The sequence below is a fragment of the Pleurodeles waltl genome, chromosome 11 (genome assembly GCF_031143425.1).
Source record: "Pleurodeles waltl isolate 20211129_DDA chromosome 11, aPleWal1.hap1.20221129, whole genome shotgun sequence".
In the NCBI taxonomy this organism is placed as follows: domain Eukaryota; kingdom Metazoa; phylum Chordata; class Amphibia; order Caudata; family Salamandridae; genus Pleurodeles; species Pleurodeles waltl.
Genome location: NC_090450.1, coordinates 351930140 through 351948422, shown reverse-complemented (window position 1 = coordinate 351948422; position 18283 = coordinate 351930140). Strand labels below are relative to the sequence as shown.

Sequence of the window (18283 nt, the reverse complement as noted above, 5' to 3'; positions counted from 1 at the left end):
TTACAATTGCTAATGACTCTTGAAGCTTATTTATGGTTTTCTGACTTCTTTGCAATACACAACAGCTAAGGTTAGAACTTAATTACACTGGATATGTGCTTGCATTTTGCTAAGAATTGACTTTGTTAGCACACCTGGTCCTTAATAAGTAAACTTACAAGGGGCCGCGCATAGGTCGATGAACCTTTTGATTCGCATGGAGTATCCTAGTTAGGGTATGGTCGGTATTCCAAACAGTCAATACACAAAACTCAATAAACATTAGTCATCATTAATAATGAATCAATGGAACATCACACCATGACCTTTCAGTCATGAATAACCACAACTCGTTATACGTTTTAAGTGATTTTACTTCCATATTAGTTACAATACTAAGTCATGAGGTTAATTCAATGCAATTCAATTCAATCAAAATCCGTAATATTTATTAGAAGCTACCAAAAACATAATCTAATCAAAACTTGCATCAAGGCATATTCTAAAGCGTTAGCAAAGGTCAACAGAAGAAACAAAGGCAATAGATTTTTTCTAATCATAGAGTTCAGCAAAACAGTCCGTTTTTGTCTCCTACTGAATCTGTCAGTCGTCATGTAAGAAAAACCTCATCTAACCCAGATTAGCATCAGCATGTGGTCTTCATGCTAAAACAATTTTAGAAACAGGAATTTAGAAAACATCTAGCTAAAAAGGCTATTTAGACAGCGCAGTTGGTACCTAGAAAGGAAAGGCACAAAGTTATAGTTCAGTCACATTGTCATATCTACCTATCCTCGGTATAGATCAGCAACAGAGTCAGTCTTCGTCTTCAGGTCATCAATCGATCAGCATCACATCAGGCTCTCAAGTGTATGAGCCAATGACAGAATCTCAAATCACCTCTGTGATCTTGCAGTCTCGCTCCCCCAACATCTAGCATCTGCATCTAACATCTGAACTCTCGTCTCTCTGTCACATTTTTATATCGAAGTTACCCAGACAATCCCCCAATTTCCAATTGGTCAATTAATCACAATTTATGACTCTACCCAATGGTTGTACTATTCCAAATCTATGTATTCTAATATTTCACAGTTCACATGTCGTTGATTGGTCTGTTGTACGATGTCCTCATCATCTGGCTCGTCAGGTATCAAAAATGTTGCATCTTCTTCTCCAGTCAGTGCCTTCATTGTTAAAGTCCTGGGAAAGTACATGTCATGTACATTATTCGTTATAATTACTAGAACATCATCTCCTGTCCGTCAGTTCTCATAAAAAGTTCTGGTTAAGCATTTTATTAAAACAATGAGCAGTTCACGGTCAGTTCATCTCGTCAGCATATTTCTATTAGACACTAAGAAAATCGGCTTTCTGCATGAGGCCTGGCAAGACGAGGCCAAGATACTCACTAAGTTAAGGCCTACAATTATTGCAAGACATAGGTTATAACTCTCAATATGACATATTATTACATACATTTAATACGTTTTCCATATTTCATGTATGTTAGTCACTTATTTAGAACATTTTGTGAAAGCTGGTGGCCATTCTCCGAGGTCACAATTTCAAACATGCATATTATTTTTCTACGTTAATCATTTTATAATAAATTCATTATTAGAACACATAAATACTCATTAATAATTTTTAATGAAGTTACGTTAACAATCCCTCCTCTGATGACTAAATATGTAATCACACTACTTTTACTTTTACCATTGATAATTCTATTTCCTCAGCATTTTGTCTTATTCTCAAGTCTTCCCTATAGATTCTTTCCCTGTTTCGTTTTTCCCTCCTCTGATTATTTTTAGACCTTTTCAATTGAATCTTTTGACACAATTTACATAATCCCCATATTCCTAATATGCAAGCAATTACAATCAATATTCCCAGTATGAGTTTTAGTAGTACCCCATCTCAAATATTACTAAGCCAATTTCCTACTGAAGCAAATCCTTTTCCCACACACCTGGTTCCTTCAATTTCTTCAAATCACTACTTGAGTTAGTCAGGTTAGTAAGTAAGGGCCAGATGTACGAAGCAGTTTTCAAGTCGCAAACAGCGAATCGGCCTGTTTGCGACTTGAAAAATGCTATTTCGGATGTACAAAGCCCAAACTGCGATGCAGTAACTTGTTATCGCATCGCAGTTTGGGTTTTGCGATTCGAAATTCGGAAGGGGCGTGACAAGGGCGTCCCTTCCTAATACCGAATCCAGATGGTATGTATGATTGTAAAACAATTGCAGTTAGCACCAGTTTTAAACTAGTGCTAACCCATTCGCAAACAGGGATGGGGTCCCCATTGGACCCCTTCCCGTTTGTGAATGGTAGCAAAGATATTTTTTCAGAGCAGGCAGCTCTGAAAAAATGTAAAGAAAACTTTTCATTTTTTATTTTGAAATGCATCTCGTTTTCCTTTAAGGAAAAAGGGCTGCGTTTAAAAAAAAAATGCTTTATTTAAAAGCAGTCACAGACATGGTGGTCTGCTGTCCCCAGCAGGCCACCATCCCTGTGAGGGCGGCCATTCCCAATGGAGTCGCAAATTGTGCCCTACCCCATGAATATTCATGAGATAGGTCATTTGCGACCCCATTGGGAATAGCAAACAGTGTCATTGACACTGTTGTACATCAGGTTTTGCGACTTGCAAATTGCAAGTCACTCTGACTCGCAATTTGTGAGTCGCAAAACCTGATTTTTGTACATGTGGCCCTAAGTCTCTTATGTCCTTACTGTTGTTAGGAATGTACGAACAGCAATGCCTAAAGTTAATCATTTTACAGAATCCGCCGTCCTTCTCTAGAAGGATGTCTAAAGCAAGACGATTTTGAAGAGTCATGACTCTATCCGCAGCCAATTCAGTATCTATCAAGAGTATTGCCCCTGTAAAATTTGTCAGCATGTTATCTACAATAGTAGTCAACTTTCGGATCTTGATCTAATTCATGATGAGTCCCAGTGAAGGAATCACTGCACCAAATATATCTCCCACTATTGGGACTCTGGGGGTCATTCCAAGTTTGGCGGGCGGCGGTTGCCGCCCGCCAAACTTCCCCCGTCAAAAGACCGCTCCGCGGTCAGAAGACCGCGGGGGCCATTTCGACTTTCCCGCTGGGCCGGCGGGCGCCCGCCAAGGGAGCGCCCGCCGGCCCAGCGGGAAAGGCCCTGCAACACAGGAGCCGGCTCCGAATGGAGCCGGCGGTGTTGCAGGGATGCGAGGGGTGCAGTTGCACCCGTCGCGATTTTCACTGTCTGCTAAGCAGACAGTGAAAATCATGCTGGGGCCCCCAGGGGCCCCACGACACCCGTTCCCGCCATCCTGTTCCTGGTGGTAAAAACCGCCAGAAACAGGATGGCGGGAAGGGGGTCAGCTCAGCCCAGATTCAGCCCAGCCAGGGGTAATCCGGCGGGAAACCGCCGGATCCCCTTTTCTGACCGCGGCTTTACCGCCGCGGTCAGAATAGGCAGGAAAGCACCGCCAGCCTGTTGGCTGTGCTTTCCGTCAGTCACGGCCCTGGCGGTTTTTACCGCAAGGGTCGGAATGACCCCCTCTGTCTCTTATGATGTAATTCAGTCAGTTTTGGAAACTTTTTCAAGTTCTGTATCTGGTAAATCTTTTGGAGCACTATTCCCAAATAACATGTCCCATACCATCCTCTTGGAAGACGGTAATAAGCATTAAGTCCACAAATATAGTAGATACCTGGAATTGCAGGGTCTTGACCATTCAGCATAAAAGTCCACTTACTCTGGAACAAAAACACATGCCTACATTCACTCGTACCCACAAATAAAGTGTCAGTACGTGATTTTGGCCTATATATACAAAGCTTCCCTACGTGTAATGCATCTAAAGCTAGTTTCCCCTGTGTCTTAATTGCAGTATAAGCATAATCATTCTTGTAAGTCCTTTTCTATATGCCCATCTCTAATTTCTCTTTTAATGCTTTTCTCCTATCGTCAGTATGTCCTAAGAATCTCTTCTTTAAAGGGGTAAGCAAGCACGTTAAGTTATTTTTGTGAGCGTAAGCTGTCCCAAACTTTAGTGTAGGCTCAAACAATCCTCTAAGCAATACTATGTCATGGTTCTTAGCTACTCTACTCAGATACCTCAGGCTACAACTTATCCTGTAGGTTAATGGAAGACTATGGTGGTCATTACAACCCTGGCGGACGGTGTTAAAGCAGCGGTAAGACCGCCAACAGGCCGCCGCTAAAAAAATTGGAATTACGACAGTGGCGGAAACCGCCAACAAAGACAGGTACTTTAACACTCCGACTGCCACGGCGGTACAGACAAACAACTTGGCGGTCACCGCCAACAGACAGGCGGAAGACAAAGTACCGCCCACAGTATCACAACCTACCAATCCGCCACCTTTTCTGGGGCGGATTCACAGTGGATAAAAACACGGCGGAAACAGGACTTCGAAGGGAAAACGCTCACCTCTACACACCCCACGAGGAACCCGGACGCCATGTAACCCTCATCTTCCTGCTCCTCTTCTAGGAGCACGAACGCCAGCGGCGAAGACCACAGTGAGTACTGCACCTACGACACAGGCGAGGGGGGAGGGAAAAACAGGGACACACACATGCAACACCCCCACTCCCACCCTCACCCACTACAACACACACACTAAAACATATTTATACATTATAGTTACACCCCACAACCCTCCCGGAAGAATGCAAAGACAAAAGGAAATGAATGTAACCATTGTAATATATTAAAATCAAGTACGCAAAAAAATATATATATACACCATAAACAAAATATACACCATGCTTAGTAGTCCAGGTAGTGCTCCAGTGAAGACCGTGGAACACTGGGCCCACACAGTATTGGCGAGGCCCACACAAGATCCCCGACCATGACGGAGAGAACACCGCAGGGGCATCAGAGAGCAAGAAAACAGGCACCTCAGGGGGAGGGAAAGGGGGGGCACCTCAGCCGGTTGAGTGCACGACGCCAAATCCACGGGCCACATGCTCACTGTTCAATCCTGGGGAGTGCTAAGCCACAGTCTCTCAAGTCTCTACAGTGGGTGGGTTGCCCACTGCCATATCCTGCGGAGTGCAAAGCCACAGTCTCTCAAGTCTCTACAGTGGGTGGGTTGCCCACTGTTCAATCCTGGGGAGTGCAAAGCCACAGTCTCTCAAGTCTCTACAGTGGGTGGATTGCCCACTGCCATATCCTGGGGAGTTCAAAGCCAGAGTCTCTCAAGTCTCTACAGTGGGTGGGTTGCCCACTGTTCAATCCTGGGGAGTGCAAAGCCACAGTCTCTCAAGTCTGTACAGTGGGTGGGTTGCCCACTGCCATATCCTGGGGAGTGCAAAGCCACAGTCTCTCAAGTCTCTACAGTGGGTGAGTTGCCCACTGTTCAATCCTGGGGAGTGCAAAGCCAGTCTCTCAAGTCTCTACAGTGGGTGGGTTGCCCACTGCCATATCCTGGGGAGTGCAAAGCCAAAGTCTCTCAAGTCTCTACAGTGGGTGGGTTGCCCACTGTTCAATCCTGGGGAGTGCAAAGCCATGGTGTCTCAAGTCTCTACAGTGGGTGGGTTGCCCACTGCCATATCCTGGGGAGCGCAAAGCCACAGTCTCTCAAGTCTATACAGTGGGTGGGTTGCCCACTGCCATATCCTGGGGAGTGCAAAGCCACAGTCTCACAAGTCTCTACAGTGGGTGGATTGCCCACTGTTCCATCCTGTGGAGTGCAAAGCCATAGTCTCTCAAGTGGATGTATCTCTCCACTGGTTCTGGAGGGGGCCTTGTGCCCAGAGTGTTTCATCCTGCCAAGGAAAAGGGTAGTGGATGTATCTCTCCACTGGTTCTGGAGGGGGCCTTGTGCCCAGAGTGCTTCATCCTGCTAAGGACAGAGGTAGTCGATGCCTTTCTCCACTGGTTCTGGAGGGGGTATGGTGCCCAGAGTGCTTCATCCTCCTAAGGACAGAGGTAGTGGATGCCTTTCTCCACTGGTTCTGGAGGTGGCATGGTGCCCAGAGTGCTTCATCCTGCTAAGGACAGAGGTAGTGGATGTATCTCTTCACTGGTTCTGGAGGGGGCTCTGTGCCCAGAGTGCTTCATCCTGCTCGTGACGGACTCAGTAGCATCAGTGCCCTTGGCGCTCATGGGCCAGCGGTGATTGGAGCGGCGGTGCCCTGTTCAGCGGTGCTTGGAGCTGCGGGCCCTGTTCAGCGGTGGGCCCTGTTCAGCGGTGCTTGGAGCGGCGGTGCCCTGTTCAGCGGTGCTTGGAGCGGCGGGCCCTGTTCAGCGGTGCTTGGAGCGGCGGTGCCCTGTTCAGCAGTGCTTGGAGCGGCGGTGCCCTGTTCAGCGGTGCTTGGAGCGGCGGTGCCCTGTTCAGCGGTGCTTGAGGCGGCGGTGCCCTGTTCAGCGGTGCTTGAGGCGGCGGGCTCCTTTGCAGTGACTCAGCTGTTGGTGGTCCTCTTTGTCCCAGCGGGGCTTGTGCTGGTGGTCCTCTCTGTCCCAGCGGGGATGATGGCTGTGGCCTGCTGGGCAGCGGGATGATGGCGGTGGTCTCCTGGCCAGCAGGGATGATGGCGGTGGCCTCAGGGGCAGCGGGGATGATGGCGGTGGCCTCAGGGGCAGCGGGGATGATGGCTGTGGCCTCCTGGGCAGCGGGGATGATGGCGGTCTCCTCTGCCGTGCTGCTCTTCCCAGACTTTCCTGGTTTCTTGTGGCCCTTCCCCACCTTGGAAGGTGTGGCAGCTGACTCCACACTCCCACCGGGACCCCTGGGAGCGGCTTTGGTGGCTGGAGACCTCCCCCTCTGGCCAACTTTTGATGCTTGACAGGTGGGGGACTGTCCGTGCTGTGGCTCCGTGCCACACTGGCTGCCCTGGTGGCCGGTGCACTCCAGATTAAGGTGACTACAGGCACCACTGGTCCCGGAGATGTTGTGGCTGAGGAGCTAGTTCGGGACCTAGGAGACGGACGGGGTGGGGTAGGTGTGGGAAAGAGGTCAAGGTTGGACAGGAAACGTTTTTTGGAGACACTGGGACGGGTAGCTGGAGGGGGTTTGGGAGTGGAGGAAGAGGTCAAGGTTGTAGGAGGTGTTCGTTTAGTGACTTTGGGTGAAGGTGCATGCGCTGGAGGCTGTCGTGAGGTGGATGGCTGTTGGGTGGGTGTGTGCCTGCGTTTGTGTATCTTGGGAGGTGGCGTCACAGACACACTGGGAGAGGACACAGGGGACGTGTGAATGGTAGTGGGGTGGTGACTGCACGTGAGCGGGGTGTGGTCGTGGGTGTGCTGGTGATGGCAGTAGTAGCTGTAGATGTAGTGCATGCAGGTGTGAGTGTAGACGAGACTGAGAGGGAGGAGGGAGACAAGGAGGAGGGGGGCACAGTGGAGGCAGTGGATGTTGATGTGTCTGCATGTGTGTGATGCGTGAGCTCCTGTGGGATGTGTGGTGCTTATGTTTGCCAGAGCTTCCCTTGTGTGTTGAGGTGTGTGCATGCTGGTCTGAAGGTGTGCTTGGGATAGGCTGGGGTAGAGGGAATTTGGTCTGGGTGGAGGAAGTTGGAGGGGGGAGGCTAGAGACAGGGACAATGGCTGCCATCAGTGCTGAGGCCAGAGTCTGAAAAGCTCGCTGAAGGGCCGCCTGACCAGAATGAATGCCCTCCAGGAATGCATTTGTTTGTTGCAACTGCCTTTCTACACCCTGGATGGAATTCAAGATGGTAGACTGCCCAACAGTGAGGGACCTGAGGAGGTCAATGGCCTCCTCACTGAGGGCAGCAAGGGTGACAGGGGCAGGGGCTGAGGTGCCTGGGGCGAAGGTAATGCCCACCATCCTGGGCAATCCAGAATGGTATTTTTTCTCGTTCTATGGGTACTTTACCTGCAATAGTATGCACTGTTTGTGGATTCATCCCAGTAGCCAATTGGTAACCACCAGGTGCCGGCGGTGCTGGACGCGCTGGTACGGTGTTCAAAGTTCGCATTACGAACTGAACTAGTCTATATAATGTCACTAATTCATTATATAAATCTTGCAGATCTGCTATTGGCATATTTTGTATGCCTGGGTGAGGTGTGTATGTGGCAAACATAGGCCACGTTGGTCCATCATTACTTAAGGGACCTAGCCTCACTCTTTGTAATGTGTGTGGTAGGTCGCCTTCAAACCAGTTCTGATGCTCTTGGTATGTGAGTGATATTTTATGATACTGGTAAGCTTGGTACTGTTGAGGTACGTTTGCAATTTTATATGTGCAGAAAGTATGTGTTCTGTGGTATACCTCAGGAAAGGTGACCCAACAATAAAATGTTTCTGTTTGATATGCTTCATTAGCCTCTATTATAAGAGTAACATCCCCGCCCTCATCTGTAAGGCCATGCGCTAGTAAATGTTGTGTTAGTGCTTCTGTTGCATTCTCAGGAATGTCAATGGCGTTAGCCATATTTGTTTAGAAAAATGGAACACCAAAAATGGGGAGTAAAGTCCTTTTATGAGTTCGAGCTCGAACAACCTACAGCTTAATCAGGTGTTACCTTTTCAGCTGAGGAGGAATTTCCCAAAGACCACGGAAGTCTCCGTACAATGGTACTTAGGGTACCTGTTGTCTGTGAGACAGTGATAGTCGGGGTATCCGTAAATTAGTGCCTAAAATCCATTGTTGGTGGCGCCATGTTGTAGTTTGGACTCTTGCTCTAGGCAAGACTGCTGGTTTAAGGATGACAGTACTTTTGTTTGTAGGCGACTATGCCTATCCTACAACAAGTCGCAACTGTCGTCCCAACCCTTCCGGCTCACTAGCAGCACCTCACCAAAAACATAAATAGTAAAAGGTGATTTGTGGCAGCCTTTACGCATGGACTCGAGAATAATACATCTCAGGGAGTGTTGTGGTTAAACGGAGATTAATTACCCCTTTCTCATAGATACATTATGTCTCATTCAAACACAGGCAATGACAAAGATGCAGTAAAGTTTCAATAGTTTTTATTTAACACAGCTGCAATTTGCAATATGTTGCATGGGCTGCAATGATTAGGATAATGAGCAGTGGAAGAAACAGATTTGTGAAGACGAGAGTCATTGTTACAAAGACCCCCACCATCTTGCAATAGCATGTAAAAGACATAAAAGGTGTGATATGCCCTAATGCCCTAACCCTAATATGATAGGCCTAACCTCCTACCTAAAGGAAAGCTGGGTTTGTTAAACCTAATCTGCCAATGCCATGTTCATGAGAGGAGCCCCCAACCCTTGTTACCTTGGAATGAGGTCTCTATCTCAGACTCCGCAGGGACACGAAGACTGGGTCAGCGTCAAGACGGCGTACAGCATCAATATCAGCGATGGTGGCGATGCCCTCTGGTCGGAATCCCTCTGATTATCTGTCTAAAGTGCGATGTATTTATACAGATCAACCAGGACCCCTGACGTAGGTGTGTTTCCAAACAATAGATAACAGACATGCTTGGGACGGTAATTATTACAAACAAATCCCTCGAAAGTATAGAGAGGGAAAATCCCTAAGTGTGAACACCTACTGTTTGTTTGTCTTTGTCGATTGATCTTGACGCCTTAGCGCGGTGGCACTGATAATGCAAACCATAACAAGTGGCCTAACTATAAACAAGGCAGCCATCTTAGTTGAATTAAATAATTAAATGGGATAAGACAGAGCAAGCTAAGTAGGTTAAAAGTCACTAGGTGACGGGGGCACGAGTCTGCAAGCCAAAGTCTAAGCTAACTCCTGTTATCCCATTAAAACAAACTAGGATTCACAACAGGTTTTGGTAAATTATGCAGCAGGAAAAGGCAAATTATCCGGCACAATTCAGCACATTTTGTAATAATACAACATAATTTTTTCAACATTTTTAAACTTCATAACGTAGGAGACTGGCTCTCTTTGTAGTGTGCAAAGCTAGACACACTGTGCAGAGAGTTCCGGGCAGCCACACATTGGCTCACAGAGGTAACAATTAGACCACCTAATGCTCTAATTTTTGTGGTAGATTGGTCGAGCAGTTAGGTTAATCTTGGCGAAGTGCAAAGCATTTCTTGTACTCACAGTATCAATAAATGAAACCACACACTTAAAAGTATAACTCGAGACCAATTTACAAAATACTTCAGATTATTATAAAATTTTTAGGACCAAGATCATCAAAATCGGGTAAGTACTTTTTAAGCTATGAATTTTTAAAGTTCAATAAAAATAGTTTTTTTGTGTGTAATTACGCACCATAGGAATCAACAGAGAAATACTTTAGAAGTGCATATAAACTCAGGCAGTGCATTTACCAATGTCTCCTTTTGCAGGTATGTTTTGGTCATCAGTGGGAACTGTGGACCAACTGGAGATAATTGGTTGGCCCCCGGTTTTGGCAGGAGCAGCTGCAGAAAGTCGTTGGTGCTGGTGCAAAGCCACTGCAAGGGACCACTTGGAAAAGCACTGCACAGGTGGCTTAAAGGTAAATCTGGTGGGTCCCCATGGAGAGTCGAGGTTGCAAGGAGTGGGAGACCCTTAGTGCACAGCTGGATCTTTGATGGAGGGCACACGGTGGCCAGGTGCAGAACAAATTAGTGAGCCAGAAGCTGCGTGCAAAGGCGCCCTTGGAAACAGGTCACTTTGAGGGTTGCTTGCAGGCCAAGCAAGGGCACTCTGGTGGGAGGTCCTGGTGGTGTCTGAAGTCCCTTGGCTGGGGCTTCCTCCTGGTCCTTTTACAGTCCAGAATGGACTCTCCCTCTGAGTGTCCGATGTTAGGTGACCACTTTCTGAGGCAAAGGTGCAGTTCGGCCCCTGGAGGGTGCAGTGCCACCACTCTTGGTATACTTGCAGAGTTTTTCCTCACGGTCCGTCAGGTGGAGTTCGGTCCAGCTGCAGTGTCCACTTCCTTAGCCAGCAGCCGGTCAGTGAAGTGGCATACGCTGTGTCTTTGGTCTATGGCTGCAGAGCGATGCCTTCACTTTGGAGGAAGATCTTTGTTGATTTTCGAAGTGTGGAGTTCCTTTGGGGGTTTGTAGAGCCTGTCCAGTGTCCAAGCAACCCTTCAGTGGTGATTGTCGAATCATGGGTACAGCAGGTAGGGCTTGGCACCTTTTCTTGGTGCAGCAGGGCTTCAGTTCTCGAACCTTGGGTCTTTTTTGTTGCTGGTCTTCTTTTGTCCTTAGAATCTGATTTCGTGGTCAACGGATACACACTAAATACTGTATTTAGTGGGTGTTTAGGGGAGTACAAGGTAGTGACCAATGAGTCATCCACCTTAGGATGGCTACACCCACTAAGTGACCACTTCCTGTGGGACGAAGTCACTTCCCTACACCTGATTGGCTTATTTTCCTTCCATGCAAGATGTAGGAAAATGAAATGGAGAGGTCACCTCTCATACAACACCTTAGGGGTGGTACAAGCTAGGGATGACCACTCATCCTGTCCTTTGTCTGATTTCCCGCTGTTGCTCCAGCCAAAAAGTGGGGGTTTGCAACAGGGGTGGGCATCTCCTGCTAGCAACAGGCTTGGGGTCAATTTTCAAGGGCGGTAAGCCCTTTAAAGCTTGCTAGCATGGCAATGCACATTTCTGAGGGAGGGGGTGTTTACACCTCCACCCAGGAAGGGCTTTGTTCTGGGACCCAGAGAGCAGGACCTCTCACCCTAGGGTTCCAGAACCATTTCTGGTGGTGGCAGGCTGATTGTAACTGGCCAGCAACCGTGCCAGGGTAGTTAGCTTTTTAAGGGGTCACCTCTAAGGTTATCCTGGGTACATTTTGAGATAAATCCAATGTTGGTACCAGATTGGATTTATCATACTGAGTTGTTTGATACCAAATAACCCAGGGATCACAGTAGCCATCATGTAGTTGTGAAACGTGTACTGACCAGTGTCCAGCACATGCATTAAAATGGCTGCTCTGTTCACTTACTATGTCCCAGGTTTGGCAAGGACACAGTAAGGGCATATTGCTCATGCATCTATATCCACACACACACAGTATAGTGCACCCAGCCTTGGGGCTGGAAGGCATGCCAGAGGGGTGATTTACCTATATTGTATGCAGTGTATGCTGGACAGGGCACACAGGCTGTGTGCCATGTCGAGTTTGTATTTTTAGGATTGCATCAGAAAACTCAGCCTGCAGTGGCGGTGCTTGGTGTATCTGGATGCTTGGCCCCTGAGGGGGCACAATTTGTGCTGCTTCCCTCAGTCGTCTACCCTTAGTACTCCAGGCCCTGGGTACCTAAGTACCATTTACTAGTTACTTATAGTGACAGCTAAAGGTGTTGCCAATTGTGCTAATGCATCACAACAGTTTTAGGGGAGAGAGATCTGGCCCAGGGAACCTAGTTAGCAGGGGCCCTGGGCACTAACAACTTTAAGACTGCATCGGATATCATGCAAAAATGGGGGCTAACCATGACAAAAGAGGCCTTTTCTCACACAGAACACTGTCTGGGCATTGGTTGCACCTCGTTAGTATCATTTTAATACCCAAACGTTGTAATAAGCAACAAAAGGGTGACCAGTCCAGTTTCACAAAGGGCCTTTCACTGCACAGTAACACGTGTTGCTGCACTTTTAGTACCTTTTGAACCGTTTGAGCTAGAATTTTTTTAATTTTTTTTTTTAAATCCAAAGAATATACAGCAGATGATGAATTATGTGGCAAATGCAGTAAATCTTTAATTATGCCGAAAATCGGCGCAGCCGCACAATCGCATAATTCCAGTGGACCTGCCTATGTCAACACTCATGACATGTTCTATGATATCATTTGTGACATTACTGATGACATCTAAAATGACATCATTAATGACATCACTGATGACATCATCCATGCTTCTTCTGTACTCATTGTACAAACGGTTATACCGTTAGAGCCATGAAAGTAAGTGCAAAATAGCTCAGAAGAATATGAAGCGCCTTTACTGCTATCATACATAAAACCACCATAGTTAAAGCAAGCTTGTGTTATTTGCAACATTAACCTATTGCCATACACTTAATGGGTAGCTGAGTTCATGTTGACTATTAACCATAGATGAAAGGGTAACCTGTTCTGAACACGGTGATCAACCTGTATACAGCTGTTCAGGGAGAACCAAGTTCCTCCAGATTCTCAAAACCTGTTACGTAACTAATGCCCTACTACCAACTGTCTTTACCTGTGTCAATCCCCTGACAGTCATGGAACCTACATTGAGAATTTAAGTGGATATGAGTAGAAAAGGTGGTATTGTTAACAGTGTTTACCCTATAGAGAGAGTTTAGTCTGTACCACACTGTTTGTAGACAGTGTAACTCTCATCAGAAATTCACCACAGAGTATCAAGAATTACACTCTTTGCAAACTTGTTCACAGAGCGCCTGTTCACTTAGAATAACCAAGGTTTGAAGGTGGTAAACAGTATACTACCTGCAGCCTTCATACTGTGGTGAAACCTTTACAGATAGCCCATCTTCTGAAGCAAAACATGTACATAGGTTAGTACCTAGTGCAGACAGTCTCCTATGTTAAGTAGAAATGGTCATGCTGAAATGATTCTCTGTAATAACTCAAGGCTGCTTACAATACTTAGTATGTGGTACATAGAATTGTTGCCATGCTGGAAACTTTTTCTGCTGTACCAAAAAATTGTGTGAAACATATGAAGACAAGAAAAGTCAACTGTCACCTGCACACAGAGTTTCTCTTTAATACGAAGATTTTTTAATGTTTTCTTTCAATACCTCTACACACCTATGGTGCATTAGCAGCATATGCGTTTTGTAAACACTAATACTGATTAGCTGGACATAGGCTATACCAAATTAGGTAGAAAAGTAAAATGGTAGTTATCTGCCACTATGGAAACTATTAAACAAACAAACACAGCCATTGGATAAACTAACACCATCATTGAATGATGTCATCAGTGATGTCATAGAACATGCCCTGAGTGCTGTCATATATGTGGTCATAAGCAGTGCATGGCGGGTGCAAAGTATAGTTACGCTGCTATCTCTAACTGGTGAATTTATGTGTTTTTTTAAAGTTCAAAACGTTAATATTGTCGTTGACAAATTCATCTAGCTCCAACATTATGTTCACCTTTGTTTTTTTCAGTGAATATATAAATATATATGGCAGTTGTCACTGTGATGTTATAGTTAGGGCCAAGTTTCCATAGAAAAGGAATTTTGGTTTCTTAATAACGTTGGCACCGTTTGATAAATCAATATGTATTGTAATTGTAATTGTATTTATACAGCATGTACTACCCCTGACGAGGCATCAAAGTGCTTTTTGGCAAATAGCATTCTAATCCAGAACCCAAAAGGATTAGTAGTGGATCCCCCTCCTCTCCCTCCCCCTTTCCCAAGGATAGATAAGCTGGTCTCTGCTAAGGAAGAGATAAAAGGAAATCTCTGCAGACCGCATTCAGCCGGCAAGAGCTCCCTGCTATGCCGCACTGAAAACTACCCACAAGGCAGCCAATCTCTACATTTTCATAAATATATACATAGTTTAGCATAAAGATACCACAATCTAAGTGCATTATCTCAGGACGAGGACAAAACCTACGTGGATGATCTTACATGCCGTGAAGCACACAAATAAACAAAACAGGCAAGTATTCCCCACTTATAGTAAACGTTAGAATGCAATCATGGTGCTAACCAGGCATCAACTGTGTTCTTACCTATCCTGGGCTCATTCATGCTGAGACATTGCACTGCGTGTTGGTGCTTTGACCCTGAATTCCATAGAATTCACATCTGTTTGATGGTTGTATGGTGGGTCACAGTTTAAGAATCACTTTTCTCCCTTAAGGGGGGACATCTTTAATGTCTTGTGTTTGCCCCATTCTATCTAACTTTGAGGTAAGTATCAAGAGTTGGTTCAGTCCATTAACTGATAGTGAGTATATCGTGAGTAGGTTGTTTTCATCTTTTTGTCTTTCTATATTTACTGTAGCAGATACTGATATCCTAGGGGAAATTCTGACTCCCCACTTGCTGGTGTTTCAGTGCAGCCGTGTTTCTATCTTAGTAAGGGCATGTGATCTTCTTGCAGCACCCGTGGTGGTATAAACATTCATTCTTTAGACCCTGAGGTGAGGAAAACAAACAGTGTCTATGCGTAGGAATTTACTGCATACTTACATTACGTGGGTTCAGGCAAGGCCTGTCGGACAGTAATCGGTGCACTGTCTGGTTCTATGGACACACATCATTTCCTTTTCTCTCTCTTACTTGGGTCTGTCTATTGGGGCACTGGTAAATATATCTTGGACTCCTGGTGGAGATTTTACTCAAGCATTTTTGTTTCATTAGTGTGGCTGATATCTCACAGGGTGGTTGTTGTCGGAGTCCATGTTTTTTTTATAAACTATTTGTTCTTTTGCATTTAATTTTTCCTAATTCGAGCCTTGTTTTTGCTTTTCAGAATAGTTCTAGTTAGACCTGACAGCTCTTGGCGTGGTTTCCCTGTACTTTCTGCTTCTGGCCTCCTGTTTGTGGGCCCTGTGATGTAATTAGTTTTTGCTGTTTTTGATACTCTGGCCACTTTACCACTGCTAACCAGTGCTAAGGTGCAAGTGCTCTCTATTTAAAAGATATTGGTAACTGGTTTTCCTTGATTGGCTCATTTGATTTACTGGTAAGTCCCTAGTAAAGTGCACTATGGGTGCTCAGGGCCTGTAAATCAAATGTTATCAGTGGGCCTGCAGCACTGATTGTGCCACCAACATGAGTAGCCCTGTAAAAATCTCAGACCTGCCACTGTAGTGTCTGTGTGTGCAGTGTTGCAAAGCCAATTCAACCTGGCAAGTATACCCACTTGCCTGGCCCAAACCTTCCCTTTTATTACATCTAAGACACACCTAAGTAGGTCCTAGGTAGCCCCATGGGGAGGGTGCAGTGTATTTAAAACGTGGGACATGCATATACTGTTGTGTTTTACATGTCCTAATAGTGAAATACTGCTACATTCAGATTTCACTATTGCAAGGTCTATGTCTCCCATAGATTAACATGGGACTGCCTTTAAATATCTTTTAAGTGCAGTTTCCCATTGGGAGCAGATAAAGATTTGGAGTGTGCGGTCTCTGAACTCACAATTTAAAAATACCTCTTTTGGTAGAGTTGTTTTTTAGATTGTTTGTTTGAAAATGCCACTTTTAGAAAGTGGGCATTTTCTTCCTTAAACTATTCTGTGCCTCTGCCTGCCTGTGATACCAACGTCTGGGTCAGAATGACAGATGGGCTGTTTGTGTATTCCTTCCTAACAGTGACACAAAGGGAGCTGAGGAGTGTCCTGCATATCCTGATGAGTCTCCTGGACTAGAGTGGGGAGGGAGGAGCTGACACTTACACCTGAAAGGACTGTGCCTGCCCTCACAGAATGCAGACTCCAACCACTTGGAGTGTGTCTCTGGCCAGGCCTGGGCAAGGTGCAATGAAGTGAACAACATATAATTTCCTTTGAAGTTTGCCTACTTTAAAGGCAGAAATTAGTATATGTAGAGAACCCAAAACCCCAGACGTTTAGATTACTTCAGGATCAAGAGGAACCTCTACCAAGGAGAAGAGCTTGATGCTTGAGAAGGACCTGCCACTCTGCCTGTTGCTTTGCTGTGGTGGCCTGTTGCTGCTGCTTCTGCCTTAAGGGTAAAAGGACTGCACTTTGCTTCCTGAAATCCTGCTTGTGAAGTTTCTCCAAGGGCTTGCACTGAGCTTGCTTCCTACTAAGGAGTCTCAGGGACATCAAAGACTTCACCTGCCAGCATCTGGGTATTCCTGCTGAGGACTCTGACTTTCCAAGTGGTGCCAATCCAGTTGCTGGGCCCTTGGGAGTGAGTTCTGGTGAGAAAACAAGAAAATCCAAGCATCCTGACTCCAGAACTGGTGCCGCTGTACAACTCAACACCACTGCCTGCAACACAAAGCTGTGATCCCCACGGGAATGCGACAGCCCTGACTGACATTGCAGGGCCGACGCCACTGCAGCATCTCTGACATCCTATGACTTTGTGAGTCCCGAGTGCTGTGTCACCGATGTCCATTACATCCGATTCCGCCACGGCGCCTGCAGCCCTGTTGCGTGACCGCAACCCTGTGAAGTCACCTAGTGTGTCTTGGCCCGCTGCACCGACGCTGCATCACTTCCTCTGTTCCACACTAAGGATCTGATGCCCCACCGGATCCAGCGATGCCTCACCTCCCTGCCTCTGTGCACTGGCTTGTTTCCTCGTTTGCCAAAGGTACGGTACCTGTGGGTCCGTGCGACTACGTGACCGGGGAACAACTCAGTCAACGACGTGACAAGAGCCCCAGTTGGAGCTATTGTGTTTCTAAGCGCTATATTGAAGTTTAATCCCATTGGTGCGGGCATCGGCCACTGGCCGATGCCCGCACACCCTCCCTGGTGCCAATCATGACCAGTGGCCGATGCCAGGGAAGGGTTTGAATTTTATTTATAACCCTCTCGGAAGATACAGAAGAGCTTCTGTGTCTCCCTCCGATCCCCCACCCACCCCTCTGTGACATCAGTGCTGACGGCACACTTTGGCCCTCATTCGGACCTTGGCGGGCGGCGGAGGCCGCCCGCCAAAGTCCCGCCGTCAGGTTACCGTTCCGCGGTCGAAAGACCGCGGCGGTAATTCTGACTTTCCCGCTGGGCTGGCGGGCGGCCGCCTTCAGGCCGCCCGCCAGCCCAGCGGGAAAGAGGCTTCCACGATGAAGCCGGCTCGAGTGGAAGCTGTGCGACGGGTGCAGTTGCACCCGTCGCGTATTTCACTGTCTGCGCAGCAGACAGTGAAATACATTTAGGGGCCCTCTTACGGGGGCCCCTGCAGTGCCCATGCCAGTGGCATGGGCACTGCAGGGGCCCCCAGGGGCCCCGCGACCCCCCCTACCGCCATCCGGTTCCCGGCGGGCGGACCGCCGGGAACTGGATGGCGGTAGGGGGGGTCGGAATCCCCTCGGCGGCGCAGCTAGCTGCGCCGCCTTGGAGGATTCCAATGGGCGGCGGTACACTGGCGGGAGCCCGCCAGTGTTGCCGGTCCGACCGCGGCTTTACCGCCGCGGTCGGAATGCCCATTGGAGCACCGCCGGCCTGTCGGCGGTGCTCCCGCGGTCCTCCAACCCGGCGGTCATGGACCGCCAGGGTTGGAATGACCACCTTTGTCTGCCCCACCAGAGCAGGAAGCAGCAGGTAAAGCTGCTTTCTGCTCCAGTGTGAAAAACGGGCCCAAAAGGGCCTCCCCACTGTTCGGGAAGGCCTCGTTTGAAAGGGGAGATTCTCCCCTTTGAAATGAGGCCTTCCTGAAATGGTTTCC

General features: G+C 47.2%; 1 protein-coding gene and 1 long non-coding RNA gene across 2 annotated transcripts in view; one reads left to right on the top strand and one right to left on the bottom strand.

Annotated features, from left to right (window-relative positions):
• SNED1 (sushi, nidogen and EGF like domains 1) overlaps positions 1-18283 on the top strand; it is a 2603997-nt gene that overhangs the window by 1598367 nt on the left and 987347 nt on the right. The gene's annotated exons all lie outside the window — the stretch shown is intronic.
• The window catches only part of LOC138265710 (uncharacterized), a 185218-nt gene that overhangs the window by 82074 nt on the left and 84861 nt on the right, over positions 1-18283 (bottom strand). The gene's annotated exons all lie outside the window — the stretch shown is intronic.